The sequence below is a fragment of the Bufo gargarizans genome, chromosome 4 (assembly GCF_014858855.1).
Source record: "Bufo gargarizans isolate SCDJY-AF-19 chromosome 4, ASM1485885v1, whole genome shotgun sequence".
Taxonomy (NCBI): Eukaryota; Metazoa; Chordata; class Amphibia; order Anura; family Bufonidae; genus Bufo; species Bufo gargarizans.
Window position 1 is genome coordinate 512,771,419 of NC_058083.1, and position 11,837 is coordinate 512,783,255.

Below are 11,837 nucleotides of genomic sequence, written 5' to 3' on the forward strand. Positions count from 1 at the left end.
GTAAGCGGTTTTACAATAACTAAATCATTTTTAATGAATTTTCTATAGAAATTTGCGAAGCCCAAGAACCGTTGCAGTGCTTTGAGGTTCTCAGGAAGATCCCAATCCAAAATTGCCTGGACCTTCCTAGGAACCATACGGAAACCTGAAGCAGATAATAAATAACCTAGGAATTGTATTTCCTGAACGGCGAAGACACACTTTTCAATTTTAGCATATAATGTATTCGTCCGTAGGACCTGCAGTACTTGTCTGACATGCACCTCATGTGTTTTCAGATCAGACGAATAAATTAAGATATCATCTAGGTATATTACCACAAACCTGCCGATTAGATGACTAAAAATGTCATTAACGAAATGTTGAAAGACGGCAGGAGCATTGGTCAGACCGAAAGGCATAACTAGATTTTCATAATGCCCCTCAGGGGTGTTAAAAGCTGTCTTCCACTCATCCCCCTCCTTAATAAGAATCAGATTGTAGGCCCCCCTAAGATCAAGTTTGGAGAACCACCTAGCACCCACAATCTGATTAAACAGGTCAGGAATGAGAGGAAGAGGGTATGGGTCTCGGATGGTTATCCGGTTTAATTCGTGAAAATCTAGGCAAGGACGCAGACCCCCATCTTTCTTTTTAACGAAGAAAAACCCTGCAGCCACGGGTGAAGAAGAGGGTCCGATGTGTCCATTAGCCAAGCTCTCGGAGATATAATCTTTCATGGCTTGTCTCTCCGGACCCGAAAGATTATAAACCTGGTCTTGGGTAATTTTGCGCCGGGAATAAGGTTAACCGGGCAATCATAAGGACGGTGAGGTGGTAACTTCTGACAACCCTTTTCAGAAAAAACATCCTCAAAGTCCGAAACAAATGTAGATAGGGTAGCTATGGAGGTGACTAAGCAATTGCTATTTAAGCAATTTTCTCTGCAATGCTCACTCCACTCCAATATCTCCCTGGCCTGCCAATCCACCACTGGATTGTGCGCTACCCACCAGGGAAGGCCCAGCACCACCGGATTGGGAAGCCCCTCCAGAACATAACATGAAAGCATCTCGTTATGGTGGTCCCCTACCCGAAGGTGTATGTTATGGACAATGTGAGTGAGGTTTCTCTGAGACAGAGGAGCAGAATCAATAGCGAATATGGGAATAGGTCTCTGTAGCGTACAGAGACAAACCCATAGTGTGGGCAAAATGGGCATCTATCAAATTTACCCCTGCTCCACTGTCTAGAAAAAAAGAAATAGTCTCCATCTTAATGCCAAAAACAACAACCGCTGGCAACACAAATTGCGATGTTCGTATGGAGGAAACATATACCCCCCGGCTAACATCCTCCACACAGCCTGGGGTTAGTAGTTTTTCCGACGGTGTTTTGTTTTTGAGAAAAGAAGGACAGACATTAATGAAATGACCCCTCTCCCCACAAAAAAAACAAACCCCACGCCTACGGCGAACCACAGGAGGACGGACCTGACGAGTAGTTCCTCCTAGCTGCATAGGCTCGTCTAAGTCCGTACAGACTAACTGCTGCTTGGGAGGGGTTACTAATGGCTCCGGGTTTTTCAATCTGCCCCTAAGACGTCTATCTATTCGGATAGAAAGGGACATAACCGCATCAAGGGAAAAGGGGGTCTCATACAGCGCAAGCGCATCCTTAACCCTTTCGGATAACCCAGAGCAGAACTGACTCCTGAGAGCCGGGTCGTTCCACTGGGTATCCGTAGCCCACCTACGGAACTCAGAGCAATACTCCTCTACCGTCCGCTCTCCTTGTAGGAGTCTCCGTAATTCTGATTCAGCCAGTGCGACTCAGTCAGGGTCGTCATATATGAGACCCAAGGCCCCAAAAAATTCATCCACTGACCGGAGAGCCTGGGAATCAGTGGGTAAAGAGAACGCCCAGGACTGCGGGTCCCCCTGCAGCAGGGAAATAACAACCCCCACCCGCTGTTCTTCATTACCAGAGGAGTAAGGGCGCAGTTTAAAATATAATTTACAGGCCTCACGCAAAGTCACAAACTTGTCCCTTCCCCCAGAAAATCTGTCAGGAAGAGCAACCTTGGGTTCCGCAACAACCTGGTTACCTGTAGCAACCGCTGGGCTTGCGGTCTGTTGTAATTGCTGCTGTTGCTGGAGGACCGACGCCTTCAATCCTGCCACCTCCAAAGACAGGCCATGAAATTGCTTTGACAAAGCAGCAATTGGATCCATACTGGATTCTAAGTAGGTAAAAAAAAGTTGTTGTTTTTTACCTACACAAAATAAGGGCCAGATATAATGTAATGACCGGCATCACGCACAGGGAGGAACACAGGGAAAGCCCTGCCCAAGGGAGAGGGAAAGGTGGTGACCCCTAACTCACCTTGCGGCTGGCACCTGACTGCCCTGACGTCCCTAGATGGGTTCCTCACCCGTACGCCGATCACGTGCCTAAACCCTGGCTTTCCCTAAGTGGAGCCCTAGTTAGTGAACGGGCCGGTGGGATCGCTAGTCCACACCACTGCACTAAGAGGGAAACACCAGGGAGGGGACAGACAAACACAGACAAACACATAAACCCAGGTGGGCGACCACAGCAGACCACAAAGGCCCAACAGGGATCCGGAGGGAAACGTTCTAGAACAACAACCAGGGATAACAGCAACTCAGCTCCAGTGGGTCAGTATAGAAGTCCAGGCAGGAAGCTCTATATCTGGCAACCAGAGAAGTGGGAGAGGGGAATATAAGGAGGTTTGGGAGTGCTGGACAAGGAACAGCTGAGGAGAAGGAGCTACGGATCCCTGAGTGAGCCAAAAAGGGTTGCAAAGCAAACCCAGAAAGCTACCATAAAGAAACAGCCCTATCTTTCTACATAGAGCGCGCAGCCACCCGCTGCGACTTCCTGACCCCGGGTATAACGGAGTCAGGCGTGGTTCTTGACACCCTCGTGACAGTGGCCCTTATAGTGTGATGCTGTCAGTGATGTTTATGGATAGATGTGGGAGTGTGGCCCTTAGTGTGATGCTGTGAGTGATGTTTATGGATAGGTGTGGGAGCGTGGCCCTTATAGTGTGATGCTGTGAGTGATGTTTATGGATAGGTGTTGGAGCGTGGCCCTTATAGTGTGACGCTGTCAGCGATATTTATAGATAGACGTGGTAGTGTGGCCCTTATAGTGTGATGCTGTCAGCATATTATGTCCTATTCTTGTCCGTGTTCCTATGAGGGCTCATTCACACGTAGGTCTGCGTTCCATGCACTAGTGACCTCAATTTCAGGTCACCAATGCATTGGCAACGTCCGTACGGCTGCCGGGACGGATCCAGATCCTTTCAACTTGAATGGGTCCGTGATACCTCCGTTTCACAAAACAGCATTGCATGAATTTTTTTTTTCTCGGTGCGGAGGCATGGCTAGAAACGCCATAGTGCTTCCACGGGGTTCCGCTGCGTACTTGCGGACACTTTGAAGTGAATGGGTCCGTGATCCGTGTTCCACACGGCCACTTGACGTGTATTGTGGAGCCACTGTATGTGGGAGACAATACGGCCATGGCTGAGCAGCCGCAGTGTACATGAGCCCTAATGGACTGACCGTTTGTTTAGATAAATCTCTGACGGCACACAGACCACATTTGTATTTTGAGGAACCGCAATTTAACGCCCGCATAAAGCCTTGTTTGAACGACTTGGTGCAACCCGTGCTCGTGCTGTAGACCGCAAATCTAGGTCCACAATGCACCGTGATGCACTTGAATGAGTCCACGATCCATCTGTTCCGCAAAAAGATAGAGCAAGTTCTATCTGCTTGTGGTGCTGAGGCACAGAGTGGAACCCCAGGAAGCGCTCCATAGTGTTTCCTTAGTGATACATTCCGCGCTTCTGTTCCGCTCCATTCCGCATCTCCGGATTTTCAGACCCATTGAAGTGAATGGGTCTGCATCCGTGATGTGGAATGCACACGGAACGGTGCGCATATATTGCAGATCCGCCAATGTGGACAGTTGTTTTTCCCGGAGTCCGTTCTGTTTTTTTCCCGGATAGGATGGGGACCCATTCAATTCAATGGGTCAGTAAAAAAAATGATGATAGGTGTTCTGCATTGTCCGTGGTTTCCATAAGAAAAAAAATAAAAATAGTGTATGTCCGACTTTTTTCTCTTTTGCGCACAAGGATAGGCATTTATTAAAAGGGATCTGTGAAAAAAATGGATCCTACGAAAAAAAAAAACTGGCATCATTTTTATTTTTTGCTGATCCCCGATTTGCGGACAGCAACAAACAACTGTCGTGGCATGTAGCCTAAGGCTACTTTCACACTAGCGATTTGGTTTCCGTTAGTTAGATCTGTTCGGGGCTCTCACACGCGGTCCAAAACGGATCAGTTTTGCCCTAATGCATTCTGAATAGATAAGGATTCGCTCAGAAGGCATCAGTTTGCCTCCGATCAGACACCATTCTGCTCTGCAGGCTGCTTGCAGCGTTTTGGTGTCCGTCTGACGAAACTGAGCCAAACGGATCTGTCCTGACACACAATGTAAGTCAATGGGGACGGATCCGTTTTCACTGACACAATAAAAAAAAGAATCCGTCCTCCATTGACTTTCAATGGTGTTCGAGAGGGATCCGTATTGGCTAAGGTAAAGATAATACAAACGGATCCATTCTGAGCAGATGCAGACGGTTGCATTATAGATGCGGATCCGTCCATGATGGATCCACACCAAACGCAGGTGTGAAAGTAGCCTTATCTGTGTAGCAGAGCAAAATTGGGGACATTGTAAAACAAAGTTATCATTGCTTGGATAGATTACTAGAAATTGGTTATTGTAATGAGGAATGTAAACATAGAAGGAAAGCAGTATAAATGATGGACCATTCTGTATGTGGCTTCACTGTCGGCCTCTCTGCTCTGCAAGCACCGAGCACATGACATGTGCAAGAAGGAGTTTATGGGGGAGGAATATGTATGAGGGGGCGGGTCTATGGAGGAGTGAATAATGTGCAGGAGACTGAATATGTATGAGGGGGCGGATCTATGGAGGAGTGAATAATGTGCAGGAGACTGAATATGTATGAGGGGGCGGATCTATGGAGGAGTGAATAATGTGCAGGAGGCTGAATATGTATGAGGGGGCGGATCTATGGAGGAGTGAATAATGTGCAGGAGGCTGAATATGTATGAGGGGGCGGGTCTATGGAGGAGTGACTAATGTGCAGGAGGCTGAATATGTATGAGAGGGTGGATCTATGGAGGAGTGAATAATGTGCAGGAGGCTGAATATGTATGAGGGGGCGGATCTATGGAGGAGTGAATAATGTGCAGGAGGCTGAATATTTATGAGGGGGCGGATCTATGGAGGAGTGAATAATGTGCAGGCGGCTGAATATGTATGAGGGGGGCGGATCTATGGAGGAGTGAATAATGTGCAGGAGGCTGAATATGTATGAGGGGGCGGATCTATGAAGGAGTGAATAATGTGCAGGAGGCTGAATATGTATGAGGGGGCGGATCTATGGAGGAGTGAATAATGTGCAGGAGGCTGAATATGTATGAGGGGGCGGATCTATGGAGGAGTGAATAATGTGCAGGAGGCTGAATATGTATGAGGGGGCGGATCTATGGAGGATTGAATAATGTGCAGGAGGCTGAATATGTATGAGGGGGCGGATCTATGGAGGATTGAATAATGTGCAGGAGGCTGAATATGCATGAGGGGGCGGATCTATGGAGGATTGAATAATGTGCAGGCGGCTGAATATGTATGAGGGGGCGGATGCAGAGAGGGGATCTTACACTGTAGAAACCACCTGCTGCTGAGCTGCACTGGGACACACAATGCTTTGCAGCAGGAAGTGATGGCATACATAAACAGATATGTAAACAGTCTGTTGGGGACTGTAGGAGCAATGCAGCAGTGTCAAAGCTACCTAAAAACATCTTGGGAACATAAACTTGGCTACTAATGGTGGGTAAACATGAGTTTGATCCCAGACAACCCCTTTAACTCTCTTGGGAATGGAGTTCACTGGAGCTTCACAGATTACCACTGGAATCCTCTTCCATGACGACATCACAGATTATCATGTTGGATTACTGCCCTGCGGCCCAGTTTCTGAGGGGAGAGGGTCATGCTCTGCTTCAGTATGTCACAGTACATGTCGGCATTCATGGTTCCCTCAGTGAACTGTAGCTCCCCACAGCCAGCAGCACTCATGGAGCCCCAAACCATGACACTCCCACCTCCATGCTTGACTGGAGACAAGACCCACTTGTCTTTGTGCTCCTCACCTGGTTGCTGCCACACACGCCTGACACCATCTAAACCAAATACGTTTATCTTGGTCTCCTCAGCCCCAATGACGTGGTTCCAGTAATCCATGTTTTTAGTCTGCTCGTCTTCAGCAAACTGAGGGCTTTCTTGTGCATTATGTTTAGAGGAGGCTTCCTTCTGGGACGACAGCCTGAGAATGAGGCCTCACGGTTTACGGGAGTTTTAACGGGTGAGTCCACACGGTGACAGTAATCACAGTCACTTACGAGCGGTAATGCAGCAGTGCTTCAGGTCTCCACCGGCTTCTTCCTGGTGGGGTCGGCTCCTAGGCGGCGCGGGCCTTGCTGTGGAACGCAGAAGCTGCTGGCTTGATAGGTCCGATCCGAAGCTGTCCTTCCGGACCGCTTTAAAGGTGGTATAGGGCTATCTGGATGAACTGCAGCCAGAATAACAGGGCAGATTACGCTGGATACTACCAAGTCTTTGCAGAGTCGAGCGCTCAGGCGTCCTCACCCTCCAACTTCCGGTCACGCCCCCCCAATACATAATTTTTATATATATATATATTTTTTTAAATAAGCATTGCCCTTTGCTAAACATTAAATTTTACCATTCTTGTGTACCAAAACTTTAAATCAATTTATAAAAACAACACTTAAAAAATAAATATATATTATTAATAGCATTGTAATCTCAATTACATTTATAGTTGGTAAATGTGAAAACCTTTAACACTTGTCTGTGCTGTATCAATAATTTTTTAGTTTTTTATAGAACATATACAAACACAGAGGAGACTCAGCAGAGGGAGGCACCATCCGAGCCTAATGTTGAGCCACATGCCGGGGCCCTCTGTTGAGCAGGAAGAAGTTGGGGAGAGTGCAGGTCACCTACCTGCTTGGCACACCTCTGCTGCTACAGAAAGAGAATACATTATTTCTGCTTTTGAAAATGTGCAGTGGAGACCCTGAGCAGGTAGGAGAAGGCACACAGAGTCATATGGTAATCTACCAAGCATCATAAGAGATTGCTTGCTTAGAATGGACGATCAGACCAATCGGGAGGAGCTTTTAGCTCACATGCAGCGGCTGGAGGGGACGGGGCTGCCGATTAGTCCTAATCGTCGGTTCCTCCTAAGCCTAACTCCTTTGCTGGACCAGGTTAGTCCCCAACTTCTTCCTGGTTGCTGGTCAGGCATTGTCCGAACCATTGAGAATTGCCTGTGCTGCCCCCCCCCCTCCCCTCCCAAGACCTTCCCCAATCCACTTCCTATCCCCCATAACACTCCCATCTCCCCCTCTTGCTCCCATCCCCCATCCCAGAGCAGGGGGCCACAGTTTCTATATGCCTCCCAACACTTCTTCTTCAATTCTTCCGGCCCCTACTTCTTTTGTTACTCGCTCCTCTCCTGTCTCTACTCCAGGCCCTACGCTCTCAGTGACCTCTTCCCTCCACCACTGGTTATTCTCAAGGTCAGAAAATTTGATAGGGTTATACAAGTAAATACATTACCAATATATACATAATAAAACATGAATCAATGGTAACATCTAGTTGGTCAGCGAGTCCACTTTAAATGAAACATCCAAAGTAAATTTGCTCCTCCTTAGTGAGATTAGAGGATACATGTGGAAGCTTTTGGATTCAACCCAGGATGGAGTGAATGGTCCCACTGCCAACCTACCATTAACTCCATAAAAAGCAGGCCCAGAAATAATAATGTACTCAAACAGGACTGTTAGCCCTAATTTACATAAATCATTTCTGCTTTTCATGTCTGTGTCATGAAGCTCCAAGGGAGACAGAGACAAATCCAGGGTCGCACATCAAATTTCTAACATATTATTATTAAAGTAATTTGTAACATAAACAATGTATTTTGCCTACTAATTGTCAGCAATAAGTGTAAGGCCGATTCATTGGCCTGTATTTGTGGGAGGGGCTTGGCTGCCTACTTCAACGGCCAGCGCCCCTCCCACATCGTACGACGTGCAGAGTTTCGCAGGAAGCGTGCGCTCGTACCTGGTCACTTCCACCCAGCAGGCAGGGTAAGTTGTAGTCCGGTCGGCCCCTAGGTGAGTGGGTGCCCTCACGCTCCGGATCGCATCACGACGGGGTTCTTAAGCCGGCGGGGGGCGGGGCCACGACGGAGGAAGGGCTCCCTCCTCCCCCGTCCATAGGGCTGCTGGTGCGCTGTCTCTTACCGGCGGGGGTGGAGCCACGACGGAGGCAGCGCTCCCCTCCTCCCCCGTTCGGAGGACCAAGTGTGTCAGTCACTTACCGCCGGGGGACAGGGCCCGTGGTGGGAAGGCCTCCCCTCCCCGCCTCCGATATCTGGCCAGAGCTGCACCGTTTCCCCACGTGGTGGGCGGGCCCAGCCGGCGGTGGGTCAGCCCCTCAAGCGAAGGGGGGCACCCCTGCACTGGGCCCCCTGCCAGGGAGCGGTGTGGCACCACGCGGCACGTCTTTTAACAGGTGAAGGGTGGGGGCCATGTCACATAAGGCCTCCCCCCTGTCCCGGCTCCCAAATGCCAGGGGGCTGCGCCGTTTCCCCACGTGGTGGGTGTGCCCAGCCGGCGGCGGGTCGGCTTCTCAAGCGAAGGGGGGCAGCCCTGCACTGGGCGCACTGCCAGGGAGCGGTGAGGCCCCCCACGTGGCAACATACACTGACCGGTGGGGCGGGGCCCGCGTTGATTCGGGGGCCCCCCCTACACCGGTTCATGCCAGAGAGCTGCGCTACTCCCCACGCGGTAGAAGTGCCCAGCCGGCAGGTGGGTCGGCACCTTGGGCGGAGGAGGGCACCCCCGCACTGGGCACTCTACCAGGGAGCCGCGTAAGCTTTCCACGTGGCTCATGTACCGTGTTGATGTGGGGCGGGGGCCATTGCGCAAAGGGGTCCCCCCACTCTGGTCCACGGTGCCAGGGAGCTCTGCGCTCCCCGCGCGGTTATCGTGGAGGGATGCGGGGGACGCATTGGCCACGCTCCTCACCTTCACTAAAGTCTGGCACGGGCCGCCGTGCCGCATAGATAGGCAGGGATCCGTGACAACGCTAGGAACAGTCGGGGGGAACAATGTTAGCCAGCAGCTAACTCCCTTCTACCGGTCGCCCTTTAGCTTGCAGCTCACGTCCAATCATTTCATGTCTTACTTGTATGGTTCCTTACGGCATATGCACGATCCAGAGTTGACGCCTTAATTGTTTTGCTTCCAGGTCCAAGTTTTTGTCTTGATCTCATTCCGTGATTGTGGCTTGTCGGCAAGGTAGTAGGGTTACACGTTGGGGGAGGGGGAAGGAAGTACCCACCAGCGGGGTTGTGTCTCACGTCCAGGTTGTGCTGTTTCACAAGCTTTCCGCGGTGGTCAGTGTGTAGATTTCTGAGTAGGTAAGTACATCATATTTCCCCTGTGTGCTATTTCTGGGTGGCGGTTCCTGGCCACTCCCTCACGGTTCTTCTGGTGTTAGTGTGCGTAGCTACACGGGGGCAGTGCACCTTTCCATACGCTGCTAAGCAGTTTCACGGATGCTGGTGGTCGTCCAGTTTAGCCGGTCACTTACGTTACTGTTTCCACAGCTGTGATGTCACACGCATCAGACATCGTCGAGGTGTCTGTGGACGAAAACGTAGCAGGAATGTCCGAGGGGGGCAGTATACCGTCCCTGCGAGCATGGACCATCCCTAGGCTTATGTCGGAGCTGGCGAAGAGGGGCGTCCCTTTCCCGGCTTCCGCCAGGAAGGCGGAATTATATCGGCTGTGGAAAGACTCCTTGGTGCCCAGTCGTGATGATCTCCCCATGATCACGGTGCAAACGTCACTTGCTCAGTTACACGTTATGCTGAACAGTCTGACATCTGCTGTCACTTCGATACAGACGAGGTTGGAGTTAATCGAGTCTCACGGCTCGGTCATTCCGGTTTCTTCCCCTGAGGTTCCGGTCGCTACTACCTCTGCGGTAGGGGACATCCGTACTGTCCAGGCCATCCCCAATGTGGCTCCTTCTCATTTCGTCCCGATCAGCATCAGGAAAGACATCCTAGAGGGGAGGGTAGGGATGTTAACCTCGCTTTATTGCTGATAGCCTCCAGAGACTTGTCTGACAACAAAGTCATAGCTTGCGGGGAAGTCTCGGTGGTGCTGAGAGGCCGTGACCACAGGCTTAACCGCAAGTTAACCATCCCGGAGTTCGTCATGGCGTTTAGCCTTTTCAGGGATGTCGTATGTTCTGCTAGGCCGGACAGGAGGGAGGAACTCTATCTGTACCTCTTCCGAGTTACAGAGTTGGGTTATAAATATGGAGGAAATTCGTTTTACGATTATCATTGTTCTTTTTCAGCCAAGGCAGCAGCAGCTCTCTCTCAGTTCCAACATGTTACAGATTGGTCCAACCTAGATACAGAACTGTTTTGCAGGCATTTTGCGAGCCTGAAAGCTCCCTCCTGTTCCGCTTGTCAGTCCATCTTCCACTCCGTAGAGTGGTGCCACAAGTCAGCCGCCAGTACTTCGTCTTACCCTTCCAGCTCGTCAGCTGGGCCACTCGATGTCTTCAGACCCCCTAGTTCTGTTGATAAGCTAGGCCGGCCCATTGTTCAGCTAGGTAGGGCCCAGATCTGTAACAACTACAATTACGCGTCTTGTAATTTCGGGCAATGCCGTCTGTTGCACATCTGCACCAACTGTTTTAGGGTCCATCCCAGAGTCGCATGCTCGTTAAAGTCAGTGAAAAATTACATGAGTGTGGTCAATACCAGTTGTTTACAGGAGTACTTGCGAGGTCACCATAATCCAGGGTTCGTGCAGTTCCTGGTCTCAGGGTTTCACGAGGGCTTCCATACAGGGTTAATCACGACTCCAGAATTCACGTATGCGTGCAAGAACCTTCAGTCTACCGAGAGGAATTCTAATTCTGTAGAAACACTAATAGAGTCCGAGTTGAACAAAGGTTTCTTGATCGGTCCTTTCAAAGTGCCCCCCTTCCAACGGTGGAGAGTCAGTGGGGGTGGTCACGGGCAAATTCAGCAAAAAGGAGAGACTCATCATCGACTTGTCAGCCCTACACGGTTCCCAGGTCCCCAGCCTTAACTCCCTTATTCCTTCAGAAGAAGTGGGCATGAGATATTCTTCAATTGACCAGGCTATTGCCATCATCATGCAGTCAGGTCCCGGGTCGATGTTGTCCAAGGCCGACATATCGGATTCCTTTAAGTTGCTTCCCATCATGCCAGCGCTCTGGCAATGGCACGGCATCAAGTGGAAGGACCTATACTATTTTTCCACCAAACTCACCTTCGGTTCCAAGAGCAGCCCGTGGCTCTTCGATCAGTTGGCTCAGGCCCTCCACTGGGTTTTGGAACACAAGATTCACTGCGAATTTGTCATCCACTACTTAGATGACTTTCTGCTGATCGAGAGGCCAGGGGCAGCCCCCCTAGGGTTGGGGAAGTTGTTGAGGTGTTTCTCCCAGTTAGGTGTCCCGGTCTCCCCCAAGAAAGTAGAGGGCCGTCCACAGTTATCACCTTCCTGGGCATCGAACTAGACTCGCAGGACATGTTAGCCAGGTTACCTTCGGACAAACTAGCTAGAA